The 24,438-nt window shown below is 38.1% G+C and overlaps 1 long non-coding RNA gene across 4 annotated transcripts in view; it reads left to right on the top strand.

The window, feature by feature from the left end:
- The window catches only part of LOC148114371 (uncharacterized), a 30,999-nt gene extending 7,065 nt beyond the window's left edge, over positions 1 to 23,934 (top strand). The window contains exons 1-4 of one of the 4 annotated variants that reach the window (XR_015734084.1): positions 423 to 2,584; positions 4,019 to 4,183; positions 6,839 to 6,983; positions 12,308 to 12,980. This is a non-coding gene — a long non-coding RNA (uncharacterized LOC148114371). Of the gene's footprint in view, positions 1 to 422; positions 4,184 to 6,838; positions 6,984 to 12,307; positions 12,981 to 23,443 lie in introns of those variants that run through there. The other 3 variants (XR_015734083.1, XR_015734085.1, XR_015734082.1) reach the window with 3 other exon arrangements.
- Positions 23,935 to 24,438: the final 504 nt, after the last annotated feature.

Below are 24,438 nucleotides of genomic sequence, written 5' to 3'. Positions count from 1 at the left end.
ATTAGAATGGTGGACTAAAATGCTGAACAACTAAATAATGAAGGCCAATATTTTAACACAAATATGTATAATAACATTACAATTATATAAGTATGATTTAAATAACAATATTCATACTATCACTACTACTTGTATTCAAATGAATGATACCCAGATGCCTCACTGTTCATGTATTGATATTGATGTATATTCAAAAAAAAATTTTGTTAAAAAAAAGAAAAGAAAAAATGAGAATTATTTATTTTTCTGTACTATATATAGATTTGTATACATTACCTTTTAAAGAGATCAAAATAGGATCATTTAGAATACTGTAAACAGGATTATTTAAAATAAAAATCAAATTTTATCATTTGAAATTGTGAAAATTATGTTATCTTTAAAAATTATTGAGGCAACTCAAACCTTTATTTATTTTTTTTTCTGATACTTTTCCAGGCAGATAAATGAACCTATTATATTATAAAACTTTGGTTGAGATACAGTACAGATATTTGCTAAGACCCTTCTGTTCTTTACGTTATTTGATATCTTATTCGTTAAGAATTATTCACTTAAGAATTTAAATTAATGAAATAATAATTAACAATATTTGCTGCTGAAAGATTTAAAAACCTTCCAAAATTATGCCATTTCTTTATTTATTTGTTACATATATTTGTCTCTCTCACCATCAGCTTCTCTAGGCAATTTAAACCAGTAAAAATAGAGAAATGAAAAGAAGTGTAAACCTAGCAGAAAAATTCAGTGAAGATACAGCAATATGTGATTAAAAGATGGGTGGGGGAACAAGGAATGCGGGAGGGGGGGAAGTGGTTTGCTTTCAGTCTAGTATCCACCATCAATGTGGTATTCTCCATTCAGTTTCCAGGGGGATACAATTTTTCAAAGGTTGGGTGCTAGGCCAGAACTTGATAGTTGAAGTTCTTTGACTGACCAGATCTGCAGTAGGCTTTCCCTACCAGCACGAGTGAGGCAGGCCTGACCTAGCAGGAGGAGATGATTCATCAGGTAGTCTGGATCCATACTCTTAAAAGGTTTTAAAGGTCATAACCAGTGGTGGGTTTCAAAAATTTTTACTACCGGGTCTGTGGGTGTGGTTTGATGGGCGTGGCATGACTTGGGTGTGGCAGGGGAAGGTTACTGGAAAATCCCCATTTCCTCCCGATCAGCTGGGACTTGGGAGGCAGAGAATAGATGGGGGCAGGGCCAGTCAGACTTTTTACTACCAGTTCTCCGAACTACTCAAAATTTCCACTACCAGTTCTTCAGAACTAGTCAGAACCTGCTGAAACCCACCTCTGGTCATAACCAACACCTTGCACTCATAAGCAAATTGGCAGCCAGTGCAATTTACAGAGGAGGGCTGTAATATGAATCATTCTAGAGCAGGGCTGTCAAACTGGATTTCTTCAAGGGCCGAATCAGCATTGTAGTTCTTTGCGGGTTGACCAGGGGGAAGATAGGACGGATGCCTACTGCAACACTTCGCTGGCCAAAATGGGGCATGGGGCCTTGCACGGCCCCACACAGCCTGTTTTGCCCAGCAGAGTGCTGCAGGAAACCATCCAGGCTGAAAACGGGCATTTGCTATTTCCAGGCCAGCCCTGCGGGCCAGATTTAAGCAGCCCGTGGGCCAAATCCAGCCCATGGGCTGAGTTTGACACCCCTGTTCTAGAGGCCCAAAGATTGCTCTTGCTACTGTACTTAATACCAGCTACCAGTAGCCACACATAGAGTATATTGCAATAATCCAGATGAGAGATGACTAGGGCTTGAATGACTGAATGCAGGGAATCCAGATCCAGGAAAGTTTGCTGCTGATGCACCAACCAAAGCTATGCAAAGGCTCTCCTAATCATGTCTGTTTCTGGTTGTTTATTTTTTGGGTTTCTTTGTTTTCTTTGGTGACCTTATAATAGTGTAACCCCTATCTCTAATATTCTCTCATTATTTTCATCTATGAATTCCAAAGTTTTATGAGGAAAGAAATAGAACATATACAATTTTAGAAAATTATCAAAATGAGGAAAAATAAAGAGCAATATGAAATTATGTTGGAAAAAATTGGCCTCATAATATTAACACTATATTTGTAGATACTGTTGCTGATCAGTTTTGAATGAAAAAGTCTGCTTTAAATCCATGTGTATTGACAGCTTTCTTTAATTTGCCAATTGATACTGTATTATGAAAAAAGTAATCCAATCCACATAATTAAACCTGAAAAAGTATACTGTAGTTATATGGCTTAAGACTAAGCAAATGTGGATGAATAATTCTTTGCCTCTACAGTTGATGGGCCTAGAGAAATTTGCAATACATGCCAGTAAAAAGTATCTTCAATAGATCTACTAAGCTAATGTGCAAAAGAAAGGGTAGATGCCATAAGGCAGTATTAAGTGCCCCACTCAACATTTTCTGGAGGTTTATTTGCACAATATTATGAGGGAGGTATGATTTAGGACAGAGGTGTCAAACTGGTGGCCTGCGGGCTGGATGTGTCACACACAGGCCATGCCCACCCCAGTTCTGCAAATGGGAAAGACATCGTGAAACATCACATGATGGCAATGGGAATGCGGTGAGTTTGAAACCCGTGATTTTGGAAATTTACTTCTTATAACAGTGAAATATGCATTTAAGTTTTAATCAGAACAAGTATTTGAAAATCTAAAACTAAAGAAAAAACAAAGATCCTAAATAAAATGTTGCCCTTTAGTAAATATTGCAAACTAAATTTTAATATATAACTTATCATGCAAGTACAGTTTACAGTTACTGAACATATGTTTTAAAAAAACCTTTCTAATTTGCAAAGTGTCTTGCAATCTAGCCTGCAGTTTTCTAAATGGCTATGGGCCAATCACTATATATAATAAATAAATAAAATGGTTAACTGAAGGTAAGTTAATTTACTCAGAAAATCAGTGAGACAAAATTTTCTATGAAATACTTGCAGGAACCTCAAATTGCTTCTACAGCTTTCCTAATCTGATTCTCCCTGTCCTCCCTGGATGTTGAGGATGCATCTGAGATCTGGGAGTCAAAGTCTTAATAGAAAGCACCAGATTAGAGAAAATTGTACTATAGTGGCTAATGTTATATAAGGATAAAATATGAATGTGAAACAAATCTATACACAGTTGAAGTTCAATATGACAGGAATGAGATACGTAAGTACCACATTATGACAAGAATGAGATAAGTAAGTACCACATTCAGTACCTCCCTCCAGCTTGATGAAAAAAACTTAAGAATCAGAACAGAGCTGGAAGGGACCTTGGAGATTTTCTAGTCCAACCCCCTGCTTAAGCAGGACACTCTATACCAGTGATGGCTAACCTTTTCTGGACTGAGTGCCCAAAGTGCATGCACGCCCATGCAAATGTGCGCCTGTGCACCCAAACCCCCAAAATGCAATGCGTGTGCTGCCCCTACGCATGTGCCCAGCCCCCTGTGTGTACGTGCGTAGTCCCCACATACACCTAAACCCCCGCACATGTGCGTATGCCCCTACAGCACCCTTCCCCATGCATGTGCGTGTCCCCCGCACATCCCAATCCCCTGCATATGTGCATGCCCCACTCCTGTGCATGTGTGACAGAGACTCAACGACCAGCTGGCCGGGGTAGGCGTGCACACATGCACGGTGGAGCTGAACTGGGGCAACAGCTTGCATGCCCACACAGAGGGCGCTGTGTGTCACCTGTGGCATGTGTGCCATAAGTTCGCTATCACGGCCCCTATACCGTTTCGGGCAGGTGGCTTACATAGTCTATGTAAGTTTTTGCATCAAACCCTTGAGCTTTGGCTGATTCACTTTTACATTGTTCCTTCAAGTAAATTCTCTTTCCAGTGTCCCAAAGGTACTGTATTTAAAATTTGGTTCATGGTTGATGTAGACCTGTGATTGTGGAACATTTTGCTTCAACTTTTTGCTTCATATTTTTCTCTATTGATGCCAGTCAAAATAACTTAGCAGTTAAATATTGTATTATTGGTGATTTTTATCTAGGTTTTTCAATACCGTTCATTTTTTATGGAGAGCCAAGACGCACTTCCCTTTTTCAGCTCAGTATTAAACCTGGCACAACCTGTCAAGCTGTTATGAGATACTAATTCTAAGAATGAAGCTAGGAAATTGAAGCCTCACATGATGTCAAGAACCCTGGTGAAAAGAGTCAGTATCATTTTAATAAACCTATTTTGTAAAAAAGTGTAAAATAAATGCAAAGTGAATACAACATGCTATCAAGAAACATAATGTAATAATATTAATATAGACCTTTAGAAATAAAATTTGAAACCATCTGGGGGTCTTTTGATTGTTGGATACAACATTACAATTTGTTTTTATTAGTTTTTCAAAAAGCAATTCAGAGAGATGTTTAAAATCGTATTTGTATGTAGCAGGCTTTAGGAGACAGAAGTTCAACTTCAATTAACAAAATGAGTGTATTTCATAGCATCAACTCACACTCAGTAGAAACCCCTGCTGCCTTTCTTGTTATTAACATAAATGCAAGTGCGAATAGCATTTATGTATGTTGATATGAAGCAGTTGGAGGCATTTCACCGTGGGATACAACACTTTCGTATTACTTGCATCTGTTCAAATAATGTATCCATGCTTAGTGACATGAGTATAAGGAAAGAAACATCTGCCCCAGAGATCATTTCAATAGAGCAGATGCTTAGATCTTTATTTATGCAGATGTTTTGTGTGATGAGCTGAGTGAAAATAAAAGCAGGAAAATTTGATAAAAGACTTCCTGTGTGTAAGGAAACCAAAACAACAAAAATGTGAAGAATCTATATTTCATTTGCAGGTATATAATTTAAGAACAATCAAAATAAATTTAGTAGTACACCAGCTAACCAGAGATAGTGATTTTGACTTGACCTTTTGGAGGGACTATAAATATAAAGCTACAGTTTGGTTTAAAACTTCAGACATAGTTTAGGAAAGTATTAAAATGATTGCTATTTATAATGATGAATAACAGATACATTTGGTTTTGCCATGATATACACATACAGATAACTATAGAAAGGTACTTTATAAAATGATAAGACCTTTCATATTTTCAATGTTTAGTACAACTTACCTGGATATTAATATGCAGATTTTTCAATGCATCAGCCATACTACAAAATTGTTGCTTGGAGCAATAACAGAACTAAAGTTGATTTCATTTACATTTAAACATAAATGAAATTAAAAAACATTTTCCACTAATGTATTTAATATTATTTTCCTATCACGCTAAAACTTCATAATTGTTGATGGTCTTTGGGAGATATGCTTAAAATTACATATGAAATGGCACCTTAGCTGGTACATTTATATTCTTAAATTGGGCAAAGGCATTTCATGTTTCCTTTAAAATTGCATTTGCCAGCAATTCATCTTAGAACTCTTAGCAAGCAGTTTTAGCAGTGAAATGAGGTTTAGCCTCACTGCATATGGATGGGTTTGAATGGTGGATTTTAAAACTGACATTCCACATGGCTGTTGTAATAAATCTAACTGAGGGATACACAATGGCTTTTTAAGGCGATTGGTCACTCTTTTCAATAATATGCCAGCAACCACATTTCAACAAGTGGATACAGCCAAAAGCAGAACAATAACTATAGTAAGTTTAATTTAAATGAGAACTAAAGTAAATTCTAATACAATTATTTTATTTAAAAAGAGTTTGGCAACAACTTTTGGAGACTTTCTGAAGGCCATACCAAAACTTGGTGGGAATGTAGAACCTTAAAGCTGTGTATACGACTCTGATATAAATCAATGTGGGGAATATTTTAAAATTATTTTATTATAGAAAACTAGGAAGAAAAACTGTACATATATACAAGAATATTGGGAATCTAACTACAAAATTAATTAAAATTAAAAGAAGTCCTGTAAGATTAAAAAAGAAAACTTCCTTCAAATTTTCTACATTACTAAAAAATTCTCATTACCGTGTTTCCCTGAAAATAAGACCCTGTTTTATATTTTTTTGAACCCTGAAATAAGCGCTTGGCCTTATTGCCATGCGCTCAAAAGCCCGATTGGGCTTATTATCAGGGGATGTCTTATTTTGGGGAAAACAGGGTATTTTTTTGAAAAAGAAAATCCCAGTGTTGACAAAAACACCATTAACAAACAATTGCTGCAAATCTGTTACAGATTTCTCCATGAAATATTGTATTCTTTTAGCCAGATACCATGTCTGGTACCATGACCCAGATACCATGTCTTGATGGGTTGACAGATTTAAATATTGGAGATGTAGCCAAGAAAAAATTCTTTGAGCTAAATTCATATTAATAACTCCGGATTTTACCATTAAATAGTGCATTAATAGTACATCTGTTACAGCAAGTAGACAGTAATCTACCCTCTAGTGTAAGGAGCAGGTAAATTAAGCAATGCAAGCACTGCATGCTCATTAAAAGTCTGATCCATATGTCATCCTCCAGGAGTAGCCCCCAGCACCTCTGGCTTTTTTACATTTTCTGGAATGGAATGGATTATTGAAGCAAGCTGGCCAATGGCCAATATAAAACATAACCACACAAGAACAGAAATCATACACCTTGAAATGCTCTTTGTTATTGTGCTTGAGACTGTTCTATACCTTGAGTAGAAGTTATAGGTATAATAATATATATAGTCATGAGAACTACATTGTCAATAAGGGGATGACAGTTTTTTTCATGATTTGCTTTGTTAAAATCTATTTGTTCTAGCCGAAATGTGCTGATAAATAAAATTACTTGTTAATATTTGTTTTAAAAAATTCATGTATAGTGTTACTTTGTTATTTATTTTTCTTGACAGAGCTTCTTCTGAATTTAAATGGTAGATTAATGTGGAAGGAAAGACCACTTGAGAATTCCTATTAAGATGGGCTTGTGGTTAAGTAGACCAATGGTCTGATTGTGTATAATGACATCTTTATGTTCATAGAGAAATCCTTCAAATAGTAAGTAAATTCCTCAAATATTTAAAGGGTTGTATATGTGTGCTGGATCTTTTAAGATGAATTATTGTAATCACTGTATACTCAAAGATTGAGTATACAGTGAACTTTGGTTTTGTATTACAGTGCTGTCTAATATCTATGTATTTTTATCCATGTAGTATGTCTCTAGTATTATTATTTATACTTATTATTTTCTTTATTCTACCCTTTTATTGGGATGATGATGATAATGATGATGATTCTGTTGCTTTGCATATACACTGAGTGCTTCTATACCAGAGACAAATTCATTGTGTTTTTAATCACACTTGGCCAATAAAGTTCAGTTCAGTTCAATTTAATTCACACAGGTACAGGTTTAATGCTATTTGGTTTGAGCAAGTTACTTGCAGTTGTAAGTGTATTCCTGAGTTTATGTACAACTTTTTAAGCAAAGCAGGTTTCCTATTTCATATTCATGAGATATGTCCATTTGATCTTTAAAGAAAATGTTATCCTTTTAAAATTCTGCCTTAATATTTCATTCTCCTCCGAGACATAGTCAGCATAATCTTTTCAGTGTGGTGGAAAGAGGGTGCTCATTACCATTTTATATTATGTATTATCAGCTCTTTTAATAGACTCAAAAGTATTCATATTAATTCAAAGAGGACATTTACATCTACTTTCCAAAGATAACCTGCTGTGAATGGCAATAAACATCTCCCTCTGCTATATAGTGCAATTTAAACCAACATTGTTTTACAATTGCTTCATAATAGAGGGTGAATCAAATGCCTTCATATTCTTTATATCATGCTGCAACAAAAATATTTTATTTTCTAAGATTTCCAGATTTTTGAAGAGCAATAAACATAAGTGTACTTAAATTTCATTCTACTTAGGGAATTTAAAAGCTGAAAGAATCTTCTCAGCATAGTCTTCTCACTGATGGCCTTTAACTCTGGTGAATCCATATGAAAGAGACTTTATTCAAACATAAATATATGGATAATCCAAAAAAGAAAACAAAATACAGCTTTTAGAATGTATTTGGGAAGGTTTTATATCAATGGAGAAAACTGAATTCGTATAACGACCACATGAATGACTTAACAACTGCAGTGGTGTAATATAATACTGCATAAATATTCCAATTTCATTCTGATTTACTTCATGATATGCATGAGGTTTGTGATGGAGTTTACAGCTCAAATGCATGTAAACATTTGGAAATTAATGTCGAGTACACATAATCCTTAACTTGCAACCATAATTGGGATGAGAATTTTTATTGCCAATGAAGGCAGTTGTTAAGTGAGTCACATCTGATTTTATTACATTTTTGGTTGTTAAGCGAGCCACTACAATTCTAAAGTCATTAATGCAAATTCAACTTTCCCCAGTGATTTGGGGATGCTAACTGGGAAGGTCACAAATGGAGATTACATGACCACAGAATGCTGTAACTGTTGTAAATATATGTTGGTTACCAACCACCTGTATTTTGATCATGTGAGTGGGAATGCTGCAATGGTTGTAAGTGCGAGGACTGGTTGCATGCCACTTTTTTTTAGTGCTATTGTAACTGGTTAACCTGGTACTTAGTAGAGTTTACAGCTGAGTAAACATACTGCACACAAGTATATAGTGTGAACAAAGCAAAACCATTAAGAATATCCCTCTACTTCCATGCCACAATAACAAAAATGCAAATGGATAACATTTGAAAGAAGAATGCTCTCCCTCCCTCTCTCTTTGCAGGTCTTGCAGTTCAATATTTGTGGATATGTTTTAAAAAGGAGATAGTAGGAATATTGTTCAGCTGCTATGCCAATGAGCAGACTGAGATGAGTAGCCAGCATATTCAGCCTATCATATAACTCTTCTGTCTCCACCAGTCAAGGTTCCCTCAGCAGGCAATGCAAAAAAAAATCCAGAATAGATTGCCAAGAAATGAAAAACTCAGATAAATTATAGCAAAGTGTTAAAATCTGTGAAAAGCTTCCTTAGGTCACTCTGAACAAATGGGGCTATTCGATCGCTTCTACCCTTTGCAATTGTGGAGACATGCATACCACAACACATATGTATACCTGCTCATTGTGTCCTGATCAGTGTACATTTGACCTCATGGAAGCATGACAGAATGTAATTATAGTTGCTAGTTTCTGAGCAAGAGCTAATTTATATTAATTTAGTATAGCCTTTATTGTCATTGTACATATATACAATGAAATTAGTTAATTTGTAGATATTTTACTCTTGTATTTTATATTTTATGTCATGTAGTGTACCTTATTTTGATCATATTTCTGACATGAATAAACAAACAGCATTTATGACTTGGTCAGAAATACAAATTTTGCTTCCTGTATAGTAAAAGTAAGAAATAGCTGGAATTCACTCCCTTTAGTTTATTTAATGGACTTTGATTTAGATAAGTTTGAAAAAAATGGACTAAATTGGAATATGCCACATATGGACATCAAGAATGTCAGTGGTGGGGAGCAAAGATCTGAGAAAACTGGGAGATGAGCAGCAACTGAGGAATTTATTTATTTATTTATTTATTTATTATATTTCTATACCGCCTTTCTCCCGTAGGACTCAAGGCGGTGTACAGTCAAGAAAAATATAGACACACAAACATCATAAAATTGCTAATTAAAATTATTACTTAGTTTGGTCAATTAAATAAAACCCAGAATTAGATAACATTTAAAAAATCATTCACGTGTTTGTATGTTTAGCCCTGCCTGTTGGAACATCAGGGTCTTGAGGGCACGGCGGAAAGCACGGAGATCAGGGATATTCCGTATCTCCGGGGGCAGTTCATTCCAAAGGGTTGGAGCCCCCACAGAGAAGGCCCTCCCCCTGGGAGTCGCCAGTCGACATAATTTGACTGACGGTACCCTCAGTAGTCCCTCCCTGTGAGAACGAACTGGTCGGTGGGAGGCTATTGGTGGCAAAAGACGGTCTCGTAGGTACCCAGGTCCTAAGCCATGGAGCGCTTTAAAGGTGATAACTAACACCTTGAATCGCACCCGGAAGACCACCGGGAGCCAGTGCAGCTCACGTAGGAGAGGTGTTACATGGGCGTAATGAGCTGCGCCCATAATCACCCGTGCGGGTACGTTCTGGACCAGTTGGAGCCTCCAGGTGCTTTTCGAGGGGAGCCCCATGTAGAGAGCATTACAGTAGTCCATACGGGAGGTAACTAGGGCATGAGTGACCGTGCGCAAGGCGTCCCGATCCAGAAAGGGACGCAACTGGCGGATCAGGCGAACCTGATAAAAGGCACCCCTGGCCACGGCTGTCAAATGATCTTCTAAAGATAACCGTGAATCCAGGAGGACACCCAAGTTGCGGGCCCTCTCTGTGGGGAGCAAGATCTCATCCCCTATTGTCAGTGATGGTACCAGCTGACTATACCGGGACGCTGGAAGCCACAGCCACTCGGTCTTGGAGGGGTTGAGTCTGAGCTTGTTTCTCCCCATCCAGATCCGCACGGCCAGAATGAGGGAATTCTGACAAATGTAGGGCTAAGTAGATAATATACGGTATGTTGCACTGCAGTGAAATGGGGAAAACTACAACAGAATTGCCTTACCAACGTGGTGCTATTTGTTAGTTGGGTAAACTTTTAATGAAAGGAAAATTCAACAAGATTTGGGAACATGATGAGGCTCAGAAACTTCCTGGTTCCTTTTCTCCACATTAGATAGAAACATTAGCATTGGTTAAATTATATTCAAGATTGAAATAATGGCATCAGTTATCCTGTAAGCTTTCTAATATAATTGTGCAGTGTTGTGACATCCTGTTTATTTTGTACTCTTAATTGAATGGCTTTACCTGGAGACTAATTCAGGAAGGAGTAAGAATAAACAGCAAATGAAAAAGAGTTCTGAACAAAACTGAGAACAGCAAGCAAATTTACCATGTTGGTAGGCTTTCAGAGCTAAATAGTTGGATGCCTTCCATATGTTTTAGGCTATATTTCTTTCTGTTGGCCATATTGCCTAGGACAAATAACAGCTAAAGTTCAGTTGCTATCACATTATCATTCACTGCCTACATGAAAACTACCCTCACAGCCCTTTTCAGTATCTTAGTGTTCCTTGGCTCCTTTGCTTGTGGAAACAGGCACCTTCAGCTTAGTTATTTTAGATATTTGGTTTGGAAGTTCTACATCTCTATTGTTACAATTTCTGGGAAACATTTTTCTTTTCCATCAAACATATTCCTTTGTTTCAACCTCTTGTTTATGTAACTCTTGTTTAAATTTATTCTCCTTATCAAAAATTATTTCTCCAAGAAGTCTGCATTGATGGAAATATGTATTTTATTTCATGAATGAAACAAACCTGATGTAACCCAGAAATTGACCAGCCCCTTCCAGGCAATTCATAGTCTAGCTAAACTGAAAATCAGAACAAGTCTCAGTTCATAGAGTTCTTGTTGAGTTAATAGAACCAAACTAGCCTGCCCCTCCCTCTTTCACTCACGTACTGGCTGTGTGGCCTGTGTTTCAGACTGCCACTGATTTTCTGTGTCTTGTCCCCTTGCCACCACTGCAATGCTTGTTAAAACATGGCACATTTAACCGACATTCCCACATCTCATCTGATCTTCCCTGGATCCTCTTTTTCTATACTTGCATTCTTGCATCTGAGCTGAATAATGCATTTTTGATCTCTCTCTTCTCTGGATTTTTCCAGTTTTTTTTTTTTACCTCAACTGTTGTTCAGTTGTCTTGCATTCCCCCCACCATGTTCACCTTGGAACAGCTCAGCCAGAACACACGTGGTTCCAGGTCCACTCTGGTCTAAATATTCGAGTTTCAGTCTTGACGCACATCATCTGATGCCTCATAGACATATACTACATACTGTATGGAATATTTTGCACATCACTACAGATCTATAGGAGAAACACATGTTTCATTTGAAAACCCTCTGCCTTTTATTTTTAAATCCTCACCCAACAATCTTTTTAAAAAATGTTCTCTTTATTTAGTTACAAACTGAACCTCAGTTGAAATTGCCTCCATATAAGGATTAAGGTTTTTCCTTTGGTTGTGAAATATACCTCTTATTCCTTGCAACTTACTGACTGCACCATACATTTTCTGTACCTTCTTTATGACTATATCTGCATCTCTAAAAACTTTAGATTTATTAGCAGCAGCCAGTAAGACGAAAAAACACCAGAGGGCTTTAGAATTCAGGAGGAAATCTTGGCATCACTCTGCAATTGCCTCAACCAATTCTCCTGCTTTAATTGCCCTCCTTTGTTTTCCCAACGAGTTTAATAAAATTCTTCTTTTGGTCATTTTGCAGATGAAGGGATACATCAGGAAGAAATTCCCCAGCTTGAAGGGAAGCACAATTTATCCTCTCCTACTCTTTTGGTCTGTGTTCACAAAATGCTTAGAGCCATAGCTACAGCTCTGGCAGTAACATTATCTTGGTTAGATTTAAACATGAGTAACTTATGGAATATGTCTGTATACATAGAATATATTTTGCATCTGCCTTTTCAAGCCAAGAGAAGTTTAGTTGTTCTCTTCATGACATTGAGATTGCTTATTATGTATACAATGATTCTGTTTTACCTAGGAATTTTAGTTCTTTCCTTATCAGCTTTATTTCTTATACTATCTCTGTTTTTCATCCCTCAATGTATAATTTCAACTATATGTAACTAAATGTTGAATGCAGAGTACTTTCAACTACTGCTTGGAAATCATTGTGGAAACCTCAATACAATATCATTAGTATTTGTCCTTCTCAAGTGAGGCTGATCAAATTATTTAATCTAGCTTCTAGAACATTAATATGCAACATTAAATAAATTTGATTCCTTTTTCTTTGCCTGAACCCTACAAATGTGTTTCCTATCCCTACCTTCATATACTTTATTTCATTTTATTGTATCTACTTATTTACATTTGGGTACATATATTTTGTAGTAATAACATGAATAGATAATAAAAACTCCTACATTAAAAAACAATTGTTCAATTTAGTATTTATTGTTTAGCATTAACTTGGAATATATATTTCAAATATATTTTAGAGCAGTGGCCACCAATACTGGCCACCAATCTTTCAATACTTCTGGGGTTATCACAGAGAAGAAGGGATTGACTTATTCTCCAAAGCACCAAACGAAATAATTTGTGGAAGTTTGTAAAGAGGAATTCAACCTAGAAGTAAGGAGAGATTTTCTGATAGTCTGATAATTAATCTGATAATTAATTAGTGGAATAGCTTGCCTCCCAGAGTTGTGGGTGCTTCATCATTGGAAAAAATAGATTGGACAACCATTTGATCAGGATGGTGTAAGGTTTCCTACCTTGAGCAAGGGGTTGGATTAGAAGATCTCTGAGATTCCTTCCAGCCCTATGAATCTATGTTCCTCAATATGGGTACCCTTCTAATGCATGAACTTGAAGAACACTGAATGGCTAAGATGGCTGAAATTTTTTGACATATAGCTCATGCATCTGGAATACACCTTAAGTTAGGGAAGGATGTTTTAGCTGGTTAAATCTGGTTATATTATTCATAAAGTTTCAAACTGTCCCAAACAACTCTTATTGCTTCCCCTCAATTTAAACATTTTATAAGAACAAGTATAAGTCTCATTCTACGATGTACATTTCTCTTATCTTCCATATTTATGAGTCTGTTACAGTAATACATCAAAAAGACAAAATCAAAGTATATATCTTTAGGTTAAATAATGACTTTCATAGCTTCTGATAAGAGATGTTAAAAGTCAGAGAGGATCACAATGTACTGCTTTCTTACATTTCTTCTTTCAGAAACTCAAGCCAAGCAAGTACTTAGTTTAATTTTTTTTCTTGATTTGTTTTAATTTACTGCTTTTTTGGCATGAGCTGCAATATATCGATTGCCAGCAGAGCAGATTTATTTTTTTCATTTCCTCTTAGAAAGTTAATATTTTATGGAAGAACTTCTATTAGTCTTAGAGTTGATTAATATTTTTCAGAGCCTAAATTTGTAGATAGATTTTACATAGCCATATCAGTGATGGCATATTGTTTGTACAGCAATTCTTTTACTTTCCATTAATTTAAACACTGTTAAAGGTAAAATATATGTTGAATATAAATGTATGTAGACCCATTGTTTCATTTTTATTTTAAGAACAGAGAAGTCACATTGAGGAACAGGATGTGTAAGTCTGCTCTGGACTCAATATTCCTCGCATGCATATTTAAATTTCATAAGTATCCTTGTTGGGAGAAAATCTGCTTTGAAACCTCTTTGGCAGAGAATATGCACAAGAGCATTTTACACTTGAGAAACAATAGAGAAATAATTAAACTTCGTTCAGTTCTGCACCTCTGTTCAAAATTTCTCTCTCTTGAGAAGGCTTTTCATTTGTAAATATCAAAACTGGATTTTAGTTACAAACGGAACCTCAGTTACCTAACCTCCTTTTAGTCATCCTGATTTGGATTTGAATTGAAGGGCTGAATAATGCATTTATATCAATAGAATCTATCTATCTATCTATCTATCTATCTATCTATCTATCTATCTATCTATCTATCTATCTATCATCTATCATCTATCTATCTATAATTTAATTTAATTAAGGGACACAGCAGTTGTAGCCATAAGGCTATTTCTGAAGTGGAAGAAAAATCAAGTAGCATCCTTTCCATACAATATTTTCTCTTACAGCAGACCCAAGTTTTTTAACTGATTTTTTTTAAAGCTTGCAGCAACAAGGACCACCAGAGCTTGGTTTTATTTGTTCCTTTTCCTTTTCCTTTTCCTCTCCTGTCCTCCCCTCCCCTCCCTTCCCTTCCCTCCTCCATATGGAAAATAATTTCTCCTTATCCTCAATAAATAATCTGACCTTGGATGAAGCTTCTCTGTCTGAAAGAATTTTTCCTTCACTTTTTGAAGGAAAGCAATGTCTTCTTGTAGCCAGCAGAACAATGTTGCTGGCAGTGATAATTCCATTTATTCTGCAGACGTCCGCTGTTTTATTTCAACAACGCTGTCTATCACATTAAATCTCATTAAATTTTTATTTCATCTGATGTTCCTTAACTGAAATGTAGTACTTTCATGATGGCAGTCATAAACTAACAGAACAAGTGGTAATACCTGGACAATTATATCTGGCTTGGAAACTAAGCAGGTCATGGTTAGTTTTGAAAGGAAGGATCCACCCTAGGAATATCAGGACTGTAAAACAGATTGGGAATTTGAAAAAGCATTCTGGAAGAAGGCAATAGGAAACCACTTTCATTCTGCAGTGGAGAAAACCACACAGAGATGTTGAAGAAGGGTCTAGGCTAGTGATGGCTAACCTTTTTTTCCTTGGGCGCCAAAAGTGTGCTTGTGCATGTGATAGCGCGCATGTGTGTGCCCAGACCCATAATCCAATGGCCCCCCATGCATTCCCTGCCCCTCTGCGCAGGCACATGAGACCCCCCCCCGCGCTGCCTCACTCCCCCTCGAATCCGTGCGTGACTCTCCACACGCCCCGTGTTGGGCCTAGCAGGCTCCTTGAAGCCTCTGGAGGCCAGAAACGGCTCATTTCCAGATTTCCGGTAGGCCCATTTTTCACCCTCCCAGACGAGCCCTGTACTTAACTGGCATCCAAAACGTGTTGTGTGGAGAGTCCTAGGAGGGGAGGGGCAGCATGCGCGTCTCCCACATGCATGGCAGAGACCCAAAAATCAGCTGGCCGGCGGGAGGCATACACACATGCGCAGTGGAGCTGATCTATGGCAACGGCTCGCGTGCCCACAGGAATGGCTGTGCATGACACTTGTGGCACGTGTGCAATAGGTTCGCCATCGCAGATCTAGGCCAGTGATGGCTAACTTTTTCCGGACCGAATGCCCAAAGCATGCACATGCGTCCATGAATGTGCATGCATATACTTGAATCCCCCAAATGTAATGCATGTGCAGCCCTCCCGCACACATGCCCCATCCCCTACATGCATGTGGCCCCCTGCACGTGCCCTGCCCCTTGTATGCGTGCATGGCTTCCCATGCACTCTAACCCCCCCCCCCCCGTGCATGCACAGCAGAGACCCGATGACCAGCTGGCCAGAGGGAGGCGCGCCTGCATGCGGGGCAGAGCTGAACTGGGCAACAGCTCGCCTGCCTACAGAGAGGGCGCTGCATGCCACCTGTGGCACACGTGCCAGAGGTTCACCATCACGGGTCTAGGCCCTAAAAGTTGAACTTGAGGGAACTGTTGTTACTTCATTTAATACCGGAAGTGACAATGAGGAAGAGTATTCACCTAATGATATTTCATTCCAAAGCATGCACAACATTGTACAATGCTATAGGGCATTTTCTTCACTGTTCCGGAAGTATTTTTTTATGAGTCAAAGGAATCTAAAGTATTCACTGACAGTTTTTATTGTAAGATTGTTTTTTCAACTGATTTATCCTGTTACAATTTTTAAAATATCTTTAATAGATGTTGACATTAAAATATAAATTAACACAAAAAGAAAACATTAAAAATGATAAAAAGAAGAAAATATCAAATAAATGTAACAAAAGTGACCTCCACATTTCTTTTAGTATAGAGATATTAATGAAACAACCACCTGTCTCTAAGTTTAAAGAAATAATACCAACCTATAAAATATCTTAAAATACTAATAGTCAACTTAGTAAAACCAGTATTCATAAAATGTTCATATCAGTTTCATCTAAAGGGTAGTAAGTTATCAAATGTAAATAACCTTATATTTAGAACGCTACAATATTCTTCTAGCCAAATGCAATCTAATCTTCAAAACCAAAAGTCAGAAGATGATTCTTCTTTTTATCTTGTAAGAAATCTATCAATGGCTACAGAGCACATAAAATTTAATCAAATTAGTGTCCTTAAGCAAAGCAGTCGATTTTGCCATTTCAGCAAGCTCCATTAATTTCAAAGTCTATTCTTCCATTGTGAGTATATATTCTTCTTTCATCCTTTGGGTGTATAATATCTTGTTATGATTTTGGTAGCATAATTAGTAAGGCACCATAAATTTAAATAACAAGAAAATAGTTGATTTAATGTCTTTATGAACATACATTAAATGATCATACAATATGTGGAATTTTATACATATTCTGTTTGCCCTATTACAAAAGAAAGATCAGAGATTTTTTAAAAACTGCAGAAGAAGACCATCAACATTATCAAAGGAATTATTGCTATTGGGATTCTCTCATGACAAAAAAATTATAAAGTTATGATTTTTAACTTTTTAAACAGACTAATAGATGAAAGATCTAAGGAAATATATAAAATTATGTAAGGTATAAGAAAGTAGACACAGCAAACTTTTTCCTAATTTTAGACAATATTACAACCCATCATGGCCAATCAAGCTGAAAAAGGGATGAAGGAAGTAGGTCAAATGGAAGAATTTAAGACATGATTCATGGCCTTTAAAAATGGTTGCCTTGATATACAAAAAGACAATAAAACAATACATATTTTAAAAGAATATCATAAATCTAAAATTGTAAAATCAGGGTGTATTGCTAACCACATCCATTATGCATCCTGGAGTAGTATTTCATACCTTAAGGAAGAACAGGATCCAACTTGTAAATAGCATAGAGAGATACTGCAGGTATTTGGAATTAAGTCCATTCAGATGGGACATGGTTTGTGGTTGTTGTTATTTATTTTTTCTTTGCATCTATTTTTTATTTTATTCAAGACAAAGTTAAGATATAAAACTTTAAAAAAATCAAAACGATAAAAAAATAACAAAATAATAATTAAAAAAGAAAAAGATACATAAACACATACATATAATACACATACAATATCCCTCTCTAAGTGAATATTAATGCATTAATATGTCATTGATTCCCATCCCTTGCAAAACAGGCACCTCACCAAAATGTTTACACTGATACATCTATTTGTAAATTACTGACCTGTCTTCTATATATGACAAAATAGTTAACAGGAAGAATAGTAATACTAAAACAAAACAAAATTTAAGTTTCAAAGCTCTGTTAACAAACTCATATTGTAATCACTCATAGAACGTTTACCATGGCACCATATCTATCCCAGATCATCCCAAAAGTTAAAAATAATTCTAGTTTAGACGAAATCCAGCAAAAACTCTGGTATGTGCCTTCCATCTTCGCAATAAGTATGTTGCTAGGAAGCTGCAAATTATATGAAAAGGGATGTTATTGGAGCATTGCCATAGCCTTGAATATTTAGGGGTTACTTTAAATAGAGCCCTAATATATAAGCAGCACTCTACCAACACTAAACTGAAGGTCCGTGGACAAAATAACATTAAAGATTATATCTTGATCAGTGTACACTTGAGTACCTTATAGCAGCATGACAGAACACATTTAATGTTGCTAGTTTCTGGTCAAGATCTGGTTCAATTTGTACATATTTTAATCTTGTATTTAATATTTTAAACTTTATGTCATGTAGTATGCCTTGTTTTAATTAACAAACAAGCAAATACTATAGTACAAATAAACAAACAAGCAAATACTATAGTACAAGTAATCCAAATTGTATGAAAACACTGGTTATGCAATCAGTTTCATAAAGTAACTATCTTGGACAGCTTTAGATATACAATAGCATTTATAAGAAATGGATCATTACATTTGTTAGCCTTTCCAGGTAAACTAGAAAGGAAGCAACCAGATAAGCCCATTCTTCTTTATTGTAAAGCTACATTAACAAATCTGCAAGAGTATTTCTCATACCATCAGTTTTATAGTCCAATAACTTTTATGTCCAATAACTTAGGACAAATTCCTCCTGAGCTTTTTGTTCCCTCCACTATGCAGCTCCGGATTATGGTTTCTGTCATCTGACCATTCCCTATGGGCAGAATCTCTTTGCCAGGTCTCCCAAAAGAGCCTTAGTAGTACAGTGGTCTAAGGCACCCTGTTATTAAACTGGTTATTAAGACCAGCTGCCTGCAATTACTGCAGGTTCGAATCTCGCCAAGGCTCAAGGTTGACTCAGCCTACCATCCTTTCTAAGGTAGGTAAATTGAGGACCCAGTTGTGGGGGCAATAAGCTGACTTTGTATAAATATACAAAAGAATGAAGGCTATTGCTTAGAGCATTGTAAGCCGCCCTGAGTCTCCGAAGAAGGGCGGCATATAAATCAATTTTTTTTTTTAAAAAAAAGACCATTTCCATATTTCATTCAACATTGTGTCAGACCAGGAGTTGCTGATTCTTGGAGGGTTCTTTTAAGCTTTAATTAAATTTCAGTTTGACCAAAGACCCAAGTCCAAATCTGGCTTCTTAAATAGTTTATGAATGGAGTCTTTGCTAAAATTTGATCCACTGTATCATTGAATGACTGAAGATCTCTTTATTCAAAGAAGCAGTAATTCTTCAATATTGACAGAAGTGACAAATCACAGTGCTAAAGATAAGTGGAATTTATCTTTAGTGAGTAGTTATGACCTGAAGTCAAGAGCTCTGCCAACAACTTCTACTGGGTGCTAGTTGCTTTCCAATCTGTCATAATGTACTGTTCAAATAAATCTTCATGTACTTCTCAGCCAATCAGGATTTGGTTGAATCCTGAATTTCATCCAACCACTTTTTGCTATCTGCCAACATATTTTGTTCCTAAGTGCAAATCAGAAGTCGTTGCCAGTAAATCTGCTTTCATACCTTTAAGTCATACTGTCACCTACTATGTGTTCTGCCAAAGTAATCAATGTAGAAGAAGGGATGCTTTAAAATATAGACAAGGTCCAAAAGGCTGTTGCTCTTTGGCATATTTAAGAAGATGAACAGCATAGATAATCTAGATAGATATCTTCAGGGCTGATCTGAAACACAACTGTGTTTTTTGTCTAACATGATAAATGGAAGGTAAGAAAGAAGTATGTCAGGATAGCCTCAAGAAAAAGTTTTGGGTTATATGAATTTCAAGATACTTCAAGTGTCATGGCTAAGCCAAGATAATTTATTGCCTGAAGAATATACAGAATCTCTCACACTCTCATTTCATGTGCGCTGGCAAATTTAATTGGTTCTCTTTAAGTCATCCCATCCCCAATATAGGTGAACCCCAGAAGAACAAACAGGAGTCATCTATAACATACAGTGTAAGGACTGCTACAACCACTATGTAGGCCAGGCAGATGACTGGCAAAATGTATCCACAAACAGCAATTAGCAGTCAGAAGACACGTTGAAAATTCTATAATTTCACAACATATACACAGATTTAACCATAGTTTCAGTTGGGAAAATATGACCATCCTAGACCAAGTTGTGTCCAAAAACATCAGGGAATTTCTAGAAGCCTGGCACTCTAACAAATCAGCTATCGTTTCATTTCATTTTCATTTTATTTAATTTGTATACCGCCCTACTCCTGAAGGACTCAGGGCTGTGAACAGGCACAGAATAAAACACGTAAAATACAAAAATTAAGAACAGAATTAAATCAATTTAGCCCAAAACAAATTTAAAACCCCAGGTTAAGAACAAATTAAAATTTACATTAAAATTTACGTTAAAAAAGAATGGGAAAGGTTAGGCCAGACTAGCCTGGTGAAATAAAAAGGTTTTAAGAGTGCGGCGGAAGGTGCATAGATCCGGGATCCTCCGTATCTCTGGGGGGAGCTCGTTCCAGATAGTAGGTGTCTCCACAGAGAAGGCTCTCCCCCTGGGGGTCGCCAGCTGACATTGTTTGGCCGACGGCACCCGGAGGAGTCCCTCTCTGTGAGAGCGTACCGGCCAGTGGGAGGCTGTTTGCGGTAGCAGGCGGTCCCGTAAATAACCAGGCCCTAAGCCATGGAGCGCTCTAAAGGTGGTAACCAAAACTTTGAAACGCACCCGGAAGACCACCGGGAGCCAGTGCAGCTCGCGCAGGAGAGGTGTTACATGGGAGCGCCACGTCGCTCCCATAACCACCCGCGCAGCCGCACTCTGCGCCAGTTGGAGCCTCTGGGTGCTCCTCAAGGGGAGCCCCATGTAGAGAGCATTGCAGTAGTCCAGGCGGGAAGTGACGAGGGCATGAGTGACCGTGTTTAAAGAGTCCCGATCCAGAAAGGGACGCAACTGGCGAATCAGGCGAACCTGATAGAAAATCCTCCCGGTCACGGCTGTCAGGTGCTCTTCTAAAGACAGCCGTGAATCCAGGAGGACGCCCAAGTTGCGAGCCCTCTCTGTGGGGGCCAGCAATTCACCCCCGATAGTCAGCGATGGCGTCAATTGACTATATCGGGACATCAGAAACCACAGCCACTCGGTCTTGGACGGGTTGAGCCTGAGCTTGTTCCTTCCCATCCAGATCTGCACGGCCTCCAGGCATCGGGACATCACTTCAAGGGCATCGTTGGGGTGGTCCGGGATGTACAGCTGTGTATCGTCAGCTACTGATGGTACTTCACCCCGAAACCACGGATGATCTCACCTAGCGGCTTTACATAAATGTTGAACAGAAGGGGCGAGAGGACCGACCCTTGTGGTACCCCACATATAAGGCGCCTCGGGGTCGACCTCTGCCCCCCTGCCAACACAGACTGCAACCGGTCAGAGAGAAAGGAGGAGAACCACCGCAACACAGTGCCTCCCACCCCCAACTCTTCCAACCGGTGCAGCATGATACCATGGTCGATGGTATCAAAAGCCGCTGAGAGATCTAATAGGACCAGGAGCAACCCCTGTCCCGAGCCCTCCAGAGATCATCCACCAATGCAACCAATGCCGTTTCCGTGCTGTACCCAGGCCTGAAGCTCGACTGGAACGGATCCAGATACGCTGTTTCATCCAGGTGCTGGGGGATCTGTCGCGCAACCACACTCTCAACAACCTTCGCAATAAAGCGAAGGTTGGAGACTGGACGATAATTCAACAACACTGCCGGATCCAGGGAAGGCTTCTTGAGGAGAGGCCTTACCTCCGCCTCTTTCAAGGCAGCGGGGAAGTCACCCTCACCCAATGAAGCATTTATAATTCCCTGGAGCCAGCCTCGCATCACCTCCCGGGAAGCCAGCACTAACTAGGAGGGACACGGGTCCAACAAACATGTGGTCGCATTCAGTCTCCCCAGAATCCTGTCCACGTCATCAGGAGTCACAGGATCAAACTCATCCCAGATAACATTCTCAAGACCTGCCCTAGTTGTCCCCCATGAACCTATCCAGTCAGAGTCCAGATCTTTCCGAATCTGAGTGATTTTGTCATACAGATACTGTACAAAATCCTTGACTCTACCCTCCAAGGGGTCCTCCCGCGCTCCCTGGTGGAGTAAGGGGCGGGTCACCCTAAACAGGGCAGCCAGGCGATTATCTGATGATGCAATAAGAGCAGCAAAATAATTACATTTCGCTGCTTTTATCGCCACTAGGTAATTCCTAATATGAGATCTTACCAGTGTCCGGTCGGATTCGGAAAGGCTGGCCCTCCAACTACTCTCTAGGCGTCTTTTCTGGCGCTTCAACTCCCTTAGCTCCTCAGTGAACCAGGGAGCCAGGTGAGATCGGCGCCGGGTCAGAGGCTGCAAAGGCACGACCCGATCCAGAGCTCCAGCGGCCAATCTATCCCAGGCGGCCACTAGTTCTCCAGTTGAGGCGTGTGCCAGAGCCTCAGAAAATGGCCCAAGCTCCATCTGGAACCTATCAGGTTCCATCAGGCGCCTGGGGCAGAACCATCTTACCGGCTCCGTATCCCTGCGGCAGGGTGCAGCGGTTCGAAGGTCAAGGCGAAGGAGTGAGTGATCTGACCATGACAAGGGCTCGGTGACTATATCCCCTATCTCAAGATCACTAAGACACATAGTCATTAACAACATCTATAGACTATGCAAAAGAGACTATCACCCAGCCCAAAAAGGACCAAAAAGACCTAAGCATCTCTCTATCCGCAGTCAGCACTCAGATCAGCATTAACTATGCTGTTAATCAGGTTAACATCAGACCAACAATCAAGTAAACAATACCCCAATCAAGAAAGTGCCAAAGAAGCCAACAGCAAAATAGCCCAACCAAAGAATCACTAAGACCACCCCCACCAACACTGACAGGCATGCCACCAGAATATAAAGTGACAGTAAACAGCACTCCTCGCTAGCACTGCTGATGTTACCTAGTTTGGGTAATAAAACGTCTGCAAGGAAACAAGCAAGCTCAGAGCACCCAGGACCACTCATGTCAATCCTGAGCTACAAATATTCATCATTATTCGTACAATTTATTATGTATACATTTCAACTGCCAAGTAACTATGATGAAACCATTTACACCAGATGATGTAAAGATATCTTAGTTATGTCCTTTCAACTGCAATTGGGGTGGTGTTTTTTTTTTTGTTTTGGTCTATATAGGAGATAATTACTGTCATTTTAAGTTGAGATTGCTGATTTGCTTTACAACTTATTTATTTATTTATTTATTTATTTAATTAAATTTATATGCCGCCCTTCTCCCGTAGGACTCGGTGCGGCACACAGAATAAAAACATGAAACAATAAGAAATCCTAAAAACAGCCAATATAAAACCCCAAACAGAATAAAATCTCGTAGCAGATCAGGGAAATTGCTGAAACAGCCATGTCTTCAGGTCGGTGCAGAAAATGCAGAGGTCAGGGGCCGTCCAGAGAACCAGCACCTTGAAGCGGATCTGAAGGGCAACCAGCAGCCAGTGCAGCTCGCGCAGGAGAGGTGTTACACGGGAGTAACAGGAAGCTCCCGTAACAACCCGCACGGCTAATGAGACTCGGGGTATATATTAACAAACACCAAGTGTTTGTTAATATATAATAAAACTTCTGACTTATCAATTGAGTAAATGAGGTATGTACTGTAATTATGCTATTGTGAGAGACATTCTTGAATTTTGCTGTTATTAATACAAGTAGTGAATGGCAGACCATAGAGTCTTTCTCAGTTATGATATGAGGAAAAATAGCATTTCATTAGGAATCCTCAGACACTATCCATGACATGGATAATTATTTTATAAATAATGCTCCTTATTTTTTTTTTAAAAAAGCAGTTTGATAGTAATGTTGTTTATACACCTTGTAGTAAGATGTGTGGCAAACAAATTAAATAAATATAGTACATTGTAGTTTCTTGTAGTTAGCAGACATTTCAACAAATACTCAAGAACGTTCTTTCTCAGTTATTCACACTTTATGTATCAAAGCATATATTAAAAACTATGGCAGTAACACAGAAGTTTTCAAATTTAATGTTCTGATTCAATTTGCTGTCCTCTTTGTACCTAATTTTTTTTTTTAAAAAACAAACACCTGTCCTCTGTTTTGTAGAGATACTGCAGGATCCAGTAGCAAAGATTTTGATAGTTAGTTTTAAAAAAAGCTAAAAATAACACGTAACTATACTAAGATGTCCATTTTTTAATTCTTTGTATCTCTAGTATTTTATTTGTTCTAAAGATATTTATTTGTCCTGAATTGAGGT

Source organism: Pantherophis guttatus, chromosome 4 (assembly GCF_059756535.1).
Source record: "Pantherophis guttatus breed Tessera chromosome 4, ASM5975653v1, whole genome shotgun sequence".
In the NCBI taxonomy this organism is placed as follows: Eukaryota; Metazoa; Chordata; class Lepidosauria; order Squamata; family Colubridae; genus Pantherophis; species Pantherophis guttatus.
The sequence above is the reverse complement of the archived record's forward strand: the minus strand, read 5'-3'. Positions and strand labels throughout refer to the sequence as shown.